This window comes from Odocoileus virginianus, chromosome 23 (genome assembly GCF_023699985.2).
Source record: "Odocoileus virginianus isolate 20LAN1187 ecotype Illinois chromosome 23, Ovbor_1.2, whole genome shotgun sequence".
Classification (NCBI taxonomy): Eukaryota; Metazoa; Chordata; class Mammalia; order Artiodactyla; family Cervidae; genus Odocoileus; species Odocoileus virginianus.
This window is the reverse complement of record NC_069696.1, coordinates 5361320-5377180: the sequence shown is the minus strand read 5'-3', so window position 1 is coordinate 5377180 and position 15861 is coordinate 5361320. Positions and strand designations below refer to the sequence as shown.

The window sequence follows — 15861 nt, the reverse complement described above, 5'->3', positions numbered from 1 at the left end:
TGTTAGGAAGCCCCACCAGCCTATGTGGAGGTGGGGAGTCCTGTCCAGCCCCCAGCGACTCCAGCTGTCATCTGACTGCAACCCCACGACAAGACCCCAAGCCAGAACGGCCCAGGGAGCCCTTCCTGAACTCCTGACCTGCAAAAACCGGAGCAGCCCAGTGTGCGCTGCAGAGAGCCACTTGTTCGGGGTGACTCACTGTGTAGCATTTGGCGTCTGGGAAATAGCGCTGTGTGTAGTGGGTGTGGCCAGGAGGGGACAGAGGGACGGAAAACCTGGGCAGGACCCAGAGGAATCCAGCATAGACACCTCTGCATGGCTCTGGCTTGAAGGCAACACAAAGCTCCAAGACTGTCCCCACAACACGGCCCGGGCCTGGTGGGTTCTCCCCTGTCTGCCCACTGACACCTCCCCAGAGAAGCCTACAAGGTCCACCAAGAGACCGACCCAGTCCAGGCCCTGGGATGACCTGTGACCTTGAGACTGGCCACTAGCCAGGCTCCGTGGGATGAGGAGGTGCTGCGAGAATGGGGTGACACTGTGGGCAAAGAGCCTGGCATCTGGAGGCCACGTCAGTCGCCCGGGAGAGGGTGGCCAGAGCCAGGCCAGGGGCGCGGACACCACTTGCAAGCCTCCTTCAATAACTCTCTTCTCTGCGTCATGCGCACGGGGTTCTTCCAGGGAAGCTGCTGGCCGCCTTCTGGGGTCCCGTTCCCCTGCTCAGAACAGGCTGGACCCGATGACCACGTGGTGCCTCGCCCAGTGCCCCTCCTTCCCACAATCAACTTGGGCTCACCCTTCTAGGTTTTCCCTTCAAAGTTACTTTTGCTCCCAGCTGGCCCTCTCACCTTCACCACCGACCTTGTCCCCGACAAGGGCCAGTTCAGAGATGAGCATGTGACCCAGCTTAGCCTCAGACCCCAGAGACACTCTGTCCTGGAGACAGACTCTGACAACCTCTGGGCTCCTGTGTCCAGCCACCCCTGATGCCAGCTCCACCTCTGAGCTCTCCAGCTTTATGCCTTAGGTAACTTCACTTAAGGTAACCTCAATTGGCTTTCTGGCCCCTGCAGACCTAATGCGCTTGCTCAAGTGCCTCAAAGCCCCTACCTGTCTGGACTGCCACTACTGCCAGTTTCCCAAGTCTACGTCCTCCCACCATCACACCAGTGACACGTGGAAGTTTCCAGTTTCACGCCACCTGACTGATGGGACCCCCACGCGCTGTGTACCTCAAGGGCTCTGAGACTGTTCTGAGCACAACAGGAAGGCATATCACGACAGGTTACTGATGGCTGTGCAGGCAGGAGAGGCAGGTGGGTGGCATTTTATCACAGAGGTACAGGTGCCCGTGACCCACCCGCTGGGCCCGAGAGGAGCCCTCCCGGTCCGCGTAGGTGACAGCTGGTCTGCACCTTCCCCTCCGTGGCAGCTGCTCCCGCACCGGCGCCATCTGGTCCCCATGGCATCAGAACCCCACCCCCACTCCCGGCCTGGAGAGCAGCCTCTGAGCTCTCCTCAACACATGGCCTGCGCTCTGCAGACACGGGCTCCGCATCTCCGTCAAGGACCCAGAGGAGCCAACCCCTTCCAGACAGGGGTCCTGTCCCTCGCACGCTCACCGCCATCGTCACTGTCGGGGGCTCCCAAGCTTACAGCAAGGGAGAGCCTGCTCGGCCAGGCCTCTGCCTTTCTTATGAGGCCCCAGAGGAAGAGACTGGAAGACAGGACGTGATGCATCCAGGCACCTGCTGCACAAGGGCGCCGTGACAACCAGCAGGTGTGGGTTCCCATCACCCACGAGAGCTGAGGATGTGGAGTGAGGCTGGAGATACTGCGTCCACTCGCTCCGTGTGTGCGCTCACAGGGGGCCATGAACCCCCTGCCCAGTTCACGGCCTCGGGGTGAAGGGCCTGCAGTTCTGACCCCAAGAAGACCCTTTGTGTTTGATGTGACCCTCATTAGGCACCATCCAGCATGGCATCAGCCCCGGGGCCCCCAGGGTGGAGGCGGGTGGACGTGCCACCCTGGACCAAGTGGGTCCGACGTGGCCGGGTTCCATGTGTTTACCAGGTTCACCAGCAGGGGCTGTGACCTTGTTTGCCAATTTGATCTGTGAGAAGCCACCTTACTTCCTCGACCCCTGGCTTGGCCAGCCTCTTCCGGAGCTCCTGGATCAGCCCCTCCTCTTCCCACAGGGCCATGGAAGCAGCCGTGAACCCCTCTGACACAAGGACCCGCTAGGCCACACTCTGTCCTGACGTGAGGCCTCGACGGTGCCTGCCTCCCTGCTGCCCCCAGGTGTCCCCCAGCCCCCCAAGCTCTCTCACAGCACCAGCCATGTGCCAACCCGACCATCCCAGAGTCCACGGATGATGTCGGAAAAGAAGGCAAGGCGCAGCAAGGCGGAGAAGACACCCATCACCCAGGGAGGCTGGCGTGGGTGCATCCTGGGCCCCAAGCTGTCAAAACCAGGGCCCCACGGAGCCCAGGGGCAGTTGGAAAGGCTGGTCTGGATGGGCCGACTTCGGAGCCACTCAAGCTTCGGTGACCTTATTTACACTGTGAACCGTTCCCAGAGCACTCGGACCTCTCGGGAGAGCACCATCTGGAGAAGCACACACGAACAGGCCCGTGGGGAAAAGAGGAATGACAGCCTCCCCAGCCAGAGGGCAAGAAAACAACCTTCAGTGTCTCAGTCCTGGAGCCCGAGCACAGCTGCAGCCCTGCAACCAGGATGGGGGTGGGAGGTGTGTGGACACACACACAGGCACACAGACACCCAAGACACAGACACACACAGATACACATACATACAGATACATAAGACACAGACACATAAGACACAGACAAACACGGACACACAAGACACAGACACAAACACATTCATGCACACAGACACATGCACACACAGATGCAGACACACAAACACACACGCAGACGCATGCACGTACACATACAACACAGAGAGATGTGCACACACAAACATACATACACACACATGCACACACACACACAAGAGACATGTGTGGCCCGGCAGGCTGGCCCCTGCCGAGGCTATACCTCAAGGCCCAGCTCAGCCTCCCCCACTCCACATGACTGTTTCCCACCCTACGTGACTGTCCCCCATGCCCTGGGATGACTCCCCAGTCAGGTCCGAGGCTCCATCAGAACCCATGGGGCCCACGACAAGAGGACACGGCGATCTGAGAATGAAAAGCTCCATCTCGGACCCCACACGGGTGGCTCCGGAGCAGAGCATGGAGGGAGGGAAGCGCTCTGTGTCTCTGACGGCTTCTGTTAGCAGGAAATAACCACCCAATGCAAAGAGACCAATTTTCAAATTACAAAGCTGATTCAAAGCTCAGTCTCCTGGCTGCCAGCTGAAAAGATGCCACTGTCTAAGTAAGCTCCAGCTCCTGCCTTCCCGGATGATCTGCCCAAGCCCAGGGCGGCAGCCCAGCCGACCAAGCTGTGTACACAGGTGGGCATTCATAGCGGACACCTTCCTTGTATGGGAGAAAGTGTCTCCCACTTGAGAAGGAGCCCAGCTGCCCTGGGCAGCACCCCTCACGGCTCTGCTCCAAGGGACTAGGACAAGGCATCAGTCAGCCTCAGGACTGTCTGCTCTGCTAGGGTTCAAACAGGAGATGAGCTCAGGACTTGGGCTCCCCTGGGGGCCCTCAAGGAGCTGGCACCTGGAGCCTGGGGACAAAAAACCAAGTGGTTTTCTTTAATCTGCCTGCCTGTATGCACCTGCCCCAGGGCCCCCATCCCAGAAGAGGCCCAGCCTCTGCTCACTGAGGCCCATGATGACAACATCCTGGTGAGGACGACTTGGAAAACACTGCTGGGACTGGCCATCTGCACCCAAGAGGACAAGCTTTCCGAGGCTCCCTGCTGTGACCACAGAGGAGCATTTCCAGTGAAGAGGCTGTGAGCAATGACTACCCTCTCTGGTGCCCCAGCCTGATCCAGGCTGCAACCCATTTCTTGCCTGAGATGCGGCAGCAGCTCTATTTCCCTCATCCTCCTGCCTGTCCCCGGTCCAAACTCCAGGCAGCAGGCAGAGTGACCTTTTAGAAATATCAATCATGAATCAGGCCCCATCATCCTCCCAGTTAAATCTCTTCAAAGTCCAGGCTCTGCCACAGGCTGTGAGCCTACAGCAGTGGCCCTGCCCACTTTTCTGCACTTCCTCAGCCTGGTCTACCCCTTGCCTGCCGTCATGGACCCATTTCACTCACCTGCCCCAGGACCCTTGCACGTCCTCAGTATGCTGTTGCCTCTGCTCTCAGCTCAGGGAGTCCTTCTCAAATCCCCTCACCGACCCCCTAGTGTAAACCCCAGTGGCCAGCATGCCTTCACATCAACCCTCAGAAGAGAAGCCCAAACCCCCAGTGCCAGAAAGGGACCCCCAATTAGCCACGTGTGTGGAAGGAGTTCGGAGCCATTGACTGGCTTTGTGAACACGACCTCCCTCTCTGGCCTCGGCACCTTTAGCTGCACACAGAGGGGTCTCTCCCAGTGGCCGGGCTTTGAACACACACAGTACAACCTCAGCTGATTTATGGAGATGGATGCATTCCAGTAACACAAAGGACGTGCTTTCTCTCCGGCCAGAAGCCACCCAAGGTCTTCGCAGAAGCCTGTGGTGACCCGAGGCCTCTGTTCCCTTTAAGAGCAGAGCAGCCGACCTGAAACAGAAACCGAGCTCTCTCTGCCCATTAAAGGCCAAATGAACAGCAACCAGGAGGCCATTAATCTTTTCCATCGAGCGGGTTGCTGAGATAGCCGGGTGCTTGCACGGGGAGGACGGGACGCTGTCTGGGCTCAGCAGACAGCCCAAGCTGGCCTTTGCAGCTCGGGGTGCTCCCCATGGGGGGGCTGGGGTCCTTCTTGGCTCCGGATGGGCTGACTCAGCAGCCAACCACCCTCCTCCCCTGCTCCCTCCTGTCTCAAAGAGGCTGGACACACTTTCCGATCTCCCTGCGGCCAGATTGCTGTGGTCGTGGGGTTGACCAAGTCACGGCCTGAATTGAAACGAAGTTCAGTAGGGAGGGTGTTCATGTTACTACTCTTGCTCAGTAGAGACAGAAAGCTCTGGCAATGGCTTCCTTGTCCCTGGACTGCAGATAACATGCTATGATCTGAAGCCAGCTCTGGGCAAGGCCATGTCCAAATCCCCCAGCTTCCCATCATCCCATGGCCCCAGTCCCCTTGGCAATCCAGCATGGTTCTGGGATCACTCCCAATGCATCCCCTGCAAACTATTCCCCAATCCTTCTAGCTGGTTTGTAAGCCCTTAAATTACTGCATTAAGTACTTTTCAGGGACTTCCCCAGTGATCCAGTGGCTAAGACTCTGCCCTCCCAATGCAGGGGATCCGGGTTTGATCCCTGGTCAGGGAACTAGATCCCACATGCTGCAACTAAGACCAGGCACAGTCAAATAAATAAAATTTTTAAAAAGGTATCTTTACTCTTAAAATGGCTATGGCAGTGTCTGTTGTAGGTCTGGACCTTGACCTTGACTGACCCAGCCAGGCCAGAGTAGCGTTGTCCTACGGAACTTCTACAATGATGGAGCTGCTCTGTAATTCTGGGTTGTCCAACGTGGTAGCCCCAGGCCCTGGCTCTAAGGACTTGACACGGCTAGTGAAACTGAGGAACTACATTTTGAATCATGTTTGATTTCAGTTCATTTGCATTTAAGTAGCCTCCCTTGGACAGGAAGGAGATCAAACCAGTCAGTCCTAAAGGAAATCAACCCTGAATGTTGACTGAAAGGACTGATGCTGAAGCTGAAGCTCCAATACTTTGGCCACCAAATGAAGAGCCGACTCAGTGAAAAAGACCCTGATGCTGAGAAAGACTGAGGGCAGGAGGAGAAGGGGGCAAAGAGGAGACGGTTGAACAGCATCACCGACTCAATGGACATGAGTTTGAGCAAACTCCAAAAGACAGCAAAGGACAGGGAAGCCTGGCGTGCTGCAGTCCATGGGGTCGAAAGAGTTGGACACGACTGAGCGACTGAACAACAACAAGCCTCCCGTTCCAGCAGCTACAGCGTGGATGGGGCCATCCATATCCAGAGAAAGTCGTGACGGGAAGAGCAGGATGAGGAGGGATAGGTGTGAGAAACGGGAGAGTCCTTCAGAGCACCGAATCCCAACTTGTGAAGGAACTTAAAAAAAGCAGTCCAGCCCTGATCCAGACGCTGTTGGGTGGGTGGATTTTCTGATCAGGAAATAACCACCCTATGCAGGAAGATGCATCTTCAAAGCATACGAGATTCTAAGATCCAACAAAAACCTCAGAAACAAAAGGTCACTCTTCAGGGTTAACACACTAGACGAATGAGAAACTCGCTTTCCCAATAGGCAGACAGGGATGCTGATGTTTCCCCAACCCCAGCTGAGCCCACAGAACCCAGCCTAGGAGATCCTGGCCAGGATGGAAGCCCTCATCCCAACCGAGCCCCAAAGGTGTCTCCTGAGCCTGTCAACCATGAGCTGTGTGCCTGCTCCTTCTCTAACCTGAGCTGTCCCTGCACTATTTTCCAAGTCTCCTCGTGGTCCCTTTGCCCTCCTCTTCACTCACCCTGGACCCCAATTTTATAAAAGCCACTAAATAATGAAAAACTTATAAAATAATTTATTATTTTTTAAAAATAGAAATGTTACTAGTGGTTATCTTCAGTGATGAGTGACATTCATTTGCGTGGGGCTGATCAGCCTGGCATTCAGGGCCCTGGACTCAGAACCAGGCTGGCCGGATTCCAGTCACATGACCTCCTGGTACCTGAGATTCTTCACCTGGGAAACGGAGATGATAACGGAAGCTAACACACATGAGTTAATAAATGTACAACCTTCAGAAGACTACTTCAGACGGAGACCCTTATAAATACCAGCTATTTTTTCATTAGTTTGTTTTCCAAATTCTGTATAATAAATCATTCTTTGATAATCAAAGAGAAAAAAAAGTTACAATTTTGTTTGACTGTGTTAAGTTAAACTTCCAAAAATTGCTGTGGCCAAACCAGCATCAGGTTCTTGTCCAATTTCATGTAATATCAGGTGGGTGCCATGAGGTCTGAACAGATATGGGCACAGGCCGGGAAAAGAGTCGGGTCAGGACACCTGGGGCCCTGTACACATGTACACACCATGCACATACCATACATACAACACATGCAAATACACGCAAACACATGTGCACACGGCTCCCTGTCCTCCCCCAGACATGGTTACTCCTCATCCAGGTGGGACACAAGCAGCATGGAGCCGACTCCTCTATGCTCACAGGCCCCTCACAGCCATACTCTGCATGGAGCATGACGCTTCTTTCATTTAGAAAAGTCAATGCCGTTTATCTCATTTATCCCTGTGAAGCCTCTGCCAGACAGCAGGTAGACGAGATGTGGAAAAGCAACGAAAAATGAGCAAGTGGCCCTGAGGCCGCTGCCCCTCTGTAAACACTAGGCTGCGAGTAGACATGAAGCCACCGTGATGCTCTCCTGACTTTGGGGGGAAGAACCAAGCCAGAAGCCAACAGACCTGAATCCCAGGCCCCGCTCTGTAGCCAATTTTTCAGGGTGCTCGGGAGGTTCGCTTTCCCTCTGTGGCTCTGAATTTCCCCTTCTTTAGAGTAAGGAGGCTCAGCGGTGACCATAAGAGTCCCTCCCAGACCAGATATTCACATCTCAGAACCCTGTGGTCCAGCCCCTCACCCCTCCCAGGCTGGAGCAACTCCCATCAGGTTCCTTGCTGCCTGGGTCTCCTCCCCAGCGGCCTCAGGACAAGGGCCGAGAGGGTTCAGCCCACCACCCACACCCCTCTGCTCCCTGGCCTGGGAGGGGGTGCTCAACCTTGCTCAGTGGCTGCCCCCAGCCAGCCTGGGCAAGCCTCGCCTCAGGCCCACACGGCCAAGAAGCCAGCAGACAGGACAGCCTTCCAGCCCTCATTTCCTTTCTAGCTTATCATCCCACGGTCTCCCCAGGACTTCAGGGTCTCAACACAGTCTACCTGGAAGCCCTCAAAGCCAAGAAGGGTGCTTCACACCCACTAGGATGATGTCATCAGAACACCAGAAAGTAACCGCTGACAAGGACATGGAGAAAGCAGAAGGCTTGGGTGAGGTTGGTAGCAAGGTAAAATGGTGCAAATGTGACGGAAAATAGCATGGTGGTTCCTCAAAAAATTAAACATAGAAATCACCATATGAGCCAGCAATTCTGCTTCTGGATATTTATACAGAAGAAGAAAGTGGGGACACCCATGTTCACAGCAGCGTTATACAGGACAGCCAAAAGTAGGGAACAGCCCCAGTGTCTGTCGACAGATGCACGGGACAGACGAAGGGATCAACACTCTGTTATACATACAATGGACCATCATTCAATCTTAAAAAGGAAAGAAATTCTGACACAGTGTGTCAGACGCTTCAACATGAAACTTGAGGACAAAATGCACAGTGAGATGAGTCACAAAGACAAATATCACATGGTTCCACTTACAGGAGATACTCAGAGTAGTCAAATTCAGAGACACAGAAAGTACCATGTATGTTAGCAGGGGCTGGGGAGGGGCCGGGCAGAGCTCTGGAGACGACAGTGGTGCTGAGAGGACAACAGTGCGAATGTACTTGGTGCCACTGAATCACACACTTTATCAAAGTTACAATGGTAACTTGTGTTGTGTCCATTTTACATATTAATAATATTAAAAAATAAAAAGCTTTATTTAATTCAATTTTGTTTTAAAAGCCAAAGAGGGATGAGTGTTGGACTCAGAGACCTTGGAAGAACATCCCCAGACTCAGACACCTGTGCAGACAGACCCCCCCTCTGTGGGAGAGAAAGCTCAGGCCTGAGGGTCTGACCATCCCAGACTATCTCTGGCTCTGCCCAGGTTCTGGAGCATCTCAAGGTGATGGAGCATCCCCAAGTGGAGAATCCTGGGACACTGGAACATCCCTGGCACTGGAGCATCCACAGGCACTGGAGCATCCCTAGGTTCTGAAGCATCCCTGGGCACTGGAGCATCCCCAGGCAATGGAGCATCCATAGGTGATGGAGCATCCCCAGGTGGAGAATCTCTGGACACTGGAACATCCTTAGGCAAAGGAGCATCTACAGGCACTGGGACACCCCCAAGCAATGGAGTATCCCCAGGCACTGGAGCATCCCCAGATGATGGAGCATCCCCAGGTGATGAAGCATCCCCAGGCACTGGAGCATCCCCAGATGATGAAGAATCCCCAAGAGGAGCATCCTCAGGGTGATGGAGCATCCCCAGGTGATGGAGAATCCCCAGGAGGAGCATCCCCAGGCACTCGAGGATCCCCAGGAGAAGCATCCGTAGGCGGCTGCAATGGCTTCTTTCCATAGCCCACACCCCACATAGCAGGTATAAAAAGATGTGTTTGCTGAGGGAATCTGCTTTCTCTTCTGCAACCTGAGAGTTCCCATTGCCAATGACAATGCTGCATGGGACCCCGGCTGGAGTCGACTGATCCAGCTTCTCTGGATCTCAAGTTCCAGCTCTTCCCTCAGAACCTCCTGTGTTTCTCCCTTGCATGTGTTGCTTCCTGTCCTTCTGGAGCCCCAAGCAGCTATTTCCCTTCTTCCTTCTCAGGTTTCCTGAACATCTTCAAGACCAGGAGCCTCTGGGCCCTCCTGGATCCTTGCTTCATCCTTTTCTCCAAGGAGGACAGAGGAGACAGTGGGTCTTAGTGGGGTGCAGGGACTGGGGGTCATTCTTGGTGCTTCCCAGACCCTTCCCAGGCCTCCAGTGCACCCACAGTCTGGGCCAGGAGGAAAAGTGGTAGTGGTGGGGGGGAACATGAGAAAGTCCATGTACAAGAATGCAGGGGAAGGCAGAGGTCAAAGCACTTTCATGTTTCTTCCCAGGAGGGAGCGACATTCACAGAGCAGAAACCAGGGCTGTAGAGATGCTGTAGAACTCTGTAGGTCTGCTGCTCTGGCCCCGTCTACGTGACTGTCCTCCAACTGAGTCCCTCTGGCAATCAGGAGGGTGACAACCTTTTGACAACTCAGATCTGGAGCTAGTCCGTGGAGACCGTGGGAGAGCAAAGGGGTGTGGAAACCCTGGACGCTAGGGAGAAACCCCAAGGGAACTGAGGGGCTAAGGGAGCCGAGGAGGAAGTCTGGTGGTGGAGGCACCCATCTGGAGCCATGTTCCTCATGAGCCCCCAGAGCCCGGGCTGGGGAGCCACACGTCTGAGGCCTGGGCAGCTCTGAGCTGTTCCAAGGATTTCCAAAACTTTTACAAGCCCTTAGCAGGCATAGCCATATACGAAGCTGTGGTTGTTCACTGGGGTTCTTTCACTGTTGACCTTGTCCATATGAGTTGGCTCCGGGCCCACAGGAATGCAGGGGGGCCACCAGGCAGGGTACAGTCCTCAGCTCTCCCGCCTCCACCCCAGGTCAAGGAGACCAGGACGAGGTGTGCTGGTCCTGGGCACATATCTGCTCCCCGCTCCCAACTAGGGACTGTGTGACTCTGGACAAGTTCACCCCTGCTCTATGCTTCAGTCAAGTTGACCAAAGGACCTCTAAGGCCCTGTACACGGTTCTACATTCCCTGATTCCAGAATTTAGGTGTTAGTGGTGGAAGGATTTATCATTTGGAATGTGCTGGTGAACGTACTTTCCAGATGATGTCCCCCCTCACTCCTGAATTTCCCCTTTTACTGCTAATAAACACTTAAATCTGAAAAGCACCACAGACCCAGTGGATGAATGAATGGAAGAGTCTGCCGTGGCTCCAGAAGTGGGTTGCATGGTGCCCACTCCCCATGGCGCCCAGCCTTGGGCACCTGCTGCCTCACCAGGCCGCTCTTTCTGGCCCAACTGATGTGCTGGAGCTCGACAGTGCCCTCAAATGTCTGACTCAGTGGGAACCTCCCAACATTTGGCTTTTCCCATCTGTGAAATGGGGATATGACAGCTGGCTGACAGGGGCAGAGTGGACCTGGGTCCTGGATTGTAAGTACCTGTCTCCACACACATCCAGGAGGGGACGGGGTCCAGGGTCACCTGCTTGGCTCTGCTCTCCTCACTCAGCATCTCACCAAGAAGAGCATCCTCTCCTTAGAAAACAGGCTGGACCACACAAAGCTGTGTGATGGGTGGTACCCTGGCCGCTGGCATCTGAGACACTGTGCTGAACATAGAGATGAAAGGCAGTTCTCCTTATAAAACTGTGGGCTTGGGGCTCCCACTCAGGATGACCAGTGCCCTATCCAACCTCCTGGTTGAGCCAAGGAACTATGAAGCCCCACCCACTGACCCCAAGTCATGGGGGATCAAGCAAGTATGGAAACAGGTCATGACCGGGAGAGGGAGGGATGCCTGCCTGGGATGTGGGGTTGGGACAGGAAGTTCCTCCCATGACTGGGCACATGCACACGCATACAAGCACATGCAAACATGTGTGTCCCGAGTGTGCATCATGGAGGTGTACAGTATCTACAGGAAGGGTGCACGCCAGCCCAGCAGATGGAGGATGGTACCTCTGACAGTTGGAAAAGGCAAAGAAACTGATTCTGGACTTCCCTGGTGGCAGAGTAGGTAAGAATCCACCTGCCAATGCAGGGGGCACGGGATCAATCCCTGGCCTGAGAAGATCCCACATGGATTTGCAGGTGTGGTTGAGAATTCATTCATGTTTCTCACTTGCTTTAGGATACACTAAGACAAACATCCTGGGCCATACGAACCGGACTGCCCTAGGGACCTCACTCAAGTGGAGTCAGACAGTAGTCGTCTTTTCCTGCCTGGCATATTTCACTCAGTGTAACCCTTTAAGTTCATCCCTGTTGTAGCCTGTGACAAAACTTCCTTCCTTTCCAAGCTCAGCCACACCTCCTGCAAATCCATCCCCACTTAATGGACAAGACCATCCAAGATCGAGTGGATGACAAAATAGGTCATGGAATTCAGGCATCTCAGCTCTTGAATCGAGAAGACAATAGCCCTTCCTGCTTACGAAATGGTTGGGAAATATCACCCACAGACAAATACTTTTCCTATGAGCATCTCTCAGAACAGGTATGAACTGAAAGCACAGCACCAGATTCTTTTGTTAAGAACCACAGAGCAAGGGAAGACTCTGAGCTACCCGTCTACCTCGGGCACCAGCAGGTCACATCTAAGAGACGGGCTCTGCCTTCTCTGGCCCCCATCTCCAGATCCCAGCATTCTGGAATTCATTCTTTCTTCGCCTCTTACCCAAACATCCCTCACTAAAATGTGAGACATTTTCTTCTTTTTCAGAGTAACAGAAGAACGTCTACTGTAACGCCATCCCCTTTAAAGCAATTTTTAAACCAATGTTGTACATATATTTAAAGACGGGCTCTACCCTTCAGGATTGTCTTCTCCAAGACACACAGCCAGTTCCTTCGGTTTCCCAAAGCCATGTTTTCCACTATCTTCTTTTACGACTCTCATTGCTAGTCTTCACACTGTCTAATTGTCTCTAAAAATAGTCTCAATCCATAGCCAGCATCCCAGGAAGGACTTCAGAGCATGAGACATTTGAAAGGACTCTCTCTGTCCTGTTGGGACTTGGACTCAGACAGGCTCCCATCCAGGCACACACATGGTGAGGGCCGGCAGCTGCCAAGGATCAGATGGTCCAGGCCCAGACACGTGAGCAGGGCAAGGAGGGTTGCTAGGAGACTGGAGAGATGGGGAGGCAAGTCCAGCCAAACCAGCCAGCAGAGAGGACTGGGGTTCTGAGAACGGGAAGGTAGAGAGCAAGGCGCAAAGCCCAGACCCGGTGGTGGGAGAGCCAGCGTGCTCTGAGCACAGAAAGAACCACTGGGGCCAGCAGGGCTCCAGGGTGCAGCTGGGGACACACGGGGACAACGGCCGAGACTGAGTGAGGGTGTGGCAGGAAGTGTTAATGCCCCACTGTCTGTGTCCCTTTCCTCCTGGGCCACAGCGAGCCCACAGTGGCCAGCCTCCCTGGCAGTTGGACATGGTGGCCTGGAGACTAAGTTCTGGCCAATGAAGCGTGAACAGCAGGGACTGCGCTGCAGCCAGTCCCAGCTGGGAGAGCCTCCCACACACGAGCCCCGCTCCCCGTCTGCAGCCCTCTCCACCCCCGTATCAGCCGGATGGAGAGCATTCTGACGGCCTGATCGCAGACTGAGCACAGGATCAGAGGGGCCTGGGTGGTTGAAGCCCCTTGTGGGAAGCCACCTGGCAAGGAGTGCCTGCATGGTGACATCGCCAAAAAGTATACCCTGTGCCCAACCAGGGACTTGTGGGGGGCAGGGGAAGAACCAGCTTCCAGACAGTAAAAATGGGGTTGAACTTGCCAAGAGGGGATGAGAAATCAGATGATTTGGAGCAAAACCTGATCGATGTCAAAGCACTTCTTTTGCTTTTTTTAAATAAGATGACAAGGCCCGCGAACCAAGGAGAAGCCACAGACACAGAATCTCGGAGGACCGACAGGCAGGGAAATTACCAGTCACGGGTCATGATGCGCCAGGCCACCCACTCCCCCATGTGCTCAGCAAACTATCAGCACATGTCGCCAGGCCCTGCGCTGGCTGCAGCTATGACAGTCAAGAGAATTCAGTCGCTGAGTTCTCTGAGTAAGGGTGGGGGAGGCAGACAACAGCTATTAAACCACACAACCCAGTATCTCATGAGTCTGCCCGAGTGCGACTGCCGCCCAGAAGAGGGACCCCTGACCCTGGCTGGAGCGGTCAGCAGGGGAGCCCCAAAGGAGGGAAGCTTGACCTGAGTTCTGAAGGGGGAGAAGTCGGTGACTATAAACTGTGAAAGGAAGAACGTGTGCAAGACCCAAATGAACATGCTGTATCCGGGAACCAGCAGCAGGTAGTACGTGTGACGGGTGAGGCTGCCCGAGGGAGCAGGAAGTGATCCAGCTTACAGGATGAGTGAAGGCCAACGGTGAAAGCCTAGCACCTTCAACGGGGTTTGAAGCAGCATAAGGACATAAACAGTCTGCTTCTGCTTCCTGGCAACGCAGTAAAGCATGGGTCCCCAGCCTCCAGGATGTAATGCCTGATGATCTGAGGTGAAGCTGATGCAAGAATAATAGAAATAAAGTGCACCATAAATGTAATTCTCTTGAATCACCCCAAAATCATTCCCCCGCCTGTGTAAAACTGTCTTCCATGAAACCAGTCCCTGGTGTCAGAATGTTTGGGGACTGCTGCTAAAGGATAAACCAGGAGGGGTAAGACAGGATACACCAGGAGGGGTAAGACAGGACAGAGCAGCTCTTCCAGGATGGACAAGCTCTTACAGTCACCAAGGCAAGACAGACCAGAGACCAAGGGTGGACGACGAAATACTGAGGGAGGAGAAGCTCCAGGACCAGGAGACTGAAATGGCTTCACACTGAAATGCAGTGTGAAGGGAACACTACAGCTGGCTTAACCACCATGGTGGCACCGTCCCCGAAGCAGTGACCATGGAAAGGAAGAAAGGCTTTTGGGGGCAGACAGACAATGGTCTGATGTGGAGGAGCTTGAACCATTCTAGGCTTGAGCAGCAGCAAATTAAAAACATGAACTTGAGACAGACATGCGGGCTGAAAAGGTAAATGTGAACGTTGTAATCTTGCCAATGCTGGGAACAGAGCTCGCACCCCCAGTGTGGACATGCACCCCGGCACAGGGTCTGCAGTTGGCTGACACACAGACACACTGCCTCTGTGCACAGCTGTCTGGAGCACAGATTCACAGATGGGTTTAAGCTTGGAAGGTCTCCTCTGATGGGACCCAAAGCTCTGTCCTTGGCTCTTGCTTTTTAAATGCTGAATTAAAAATTTGGATGAAGACAGATTTGTCAGTTGTGCTGCTGACACAAATCTGGGAGGAACGGCTGGTAAGCTGGAAGGTTGAACCAAGAGTCGAGTGAGCTGAATCCGCTGAAACCACGCAAACTTCTTTGCAGACCTGTCCAAACTGACAAGATGAAATATAATAGGCACGCACACAGAGTCCTGCACTTACATGAAAAGACGTCACTGCCCAAACAGAAGGCCAGCGGCACCCCGGCTTATCAGGGATTTAGATGGCAGAGACCCTCGGGGTCGAGCAGACTGTAACTCACTGTGAGTCAGCAGTCGGCGCAGCTGCCAAAAGCAAAAGCGACCTTTTCCTCCTTAATCTGCTCTCAGGGTCCAGCAGGCAGGAATCAGCCCAAATCAGCCCACAGCCGGGCCAATGTCCCTCTGGGAGACGGACCCTTGAGGGACCTCTGGCAGGTGACCTAAAGAAGGTGAAGGGTGAGAATGAAGCCCTGGGAGAAGAAAGTGGGGTGAGAACCCTGGAAAACAAGTTAGAACACATCAGAAATCCAGAGAGTAAACGCATTTTGTTCACTCCAGATGGAAGGAGTCAGGATCATGGGCAAAAGTCACAGGATGGCAGATTTCTTTTAATATCTATTTATTTATTTGGCTTCACCAAGTCCTAGCTGCAGAACACTAGATCCTTGATCTCCCTTGCATCATGCAGCTTTGGTTGCAGCTTGTGAGATCTAGCTCCCTGACCAGGGACAGAACCCAGGCCCCTTGCATCTGGAGTGCAGTGTCTTAGCCACTGGACCACCAGGAAGTCCCAGGATGGCATATTTCAACTTTATCTTATTTCAAAAAAAACGAAGGCTCTCCCAAACCAGAATGACTGTTTTGTGAGTCTATGAGGCACCCCTTCCACGGAATCATCGGAGTAGAAGTCAGATGACCACCTGTTAGGAAGGGAAAGACCATCCACAGTGGGCGGGAGGCTGGGCTGGACCTGCGGGTCCTAAGCTTTTGGATTTCAAGGACTGGTAACACCT

At 53.9% G+C, this 15861-nt stretch overlaps 1 protein-coding gene across 14 annotated transcripts in view; it reads right to left on the bottom strand.

Annotated features, from left to right (window-relative positions):
• Positions 1-15861, bottom strand: part of CACNA1C (calcium voltage-gated channel subunit alpha1 C) — a 388445-nt gene that overhangs the window by 343787 nt on the left and 28797 nt on the right. The gene's annotated exons all lie outside the window — the stretch shown is intronic.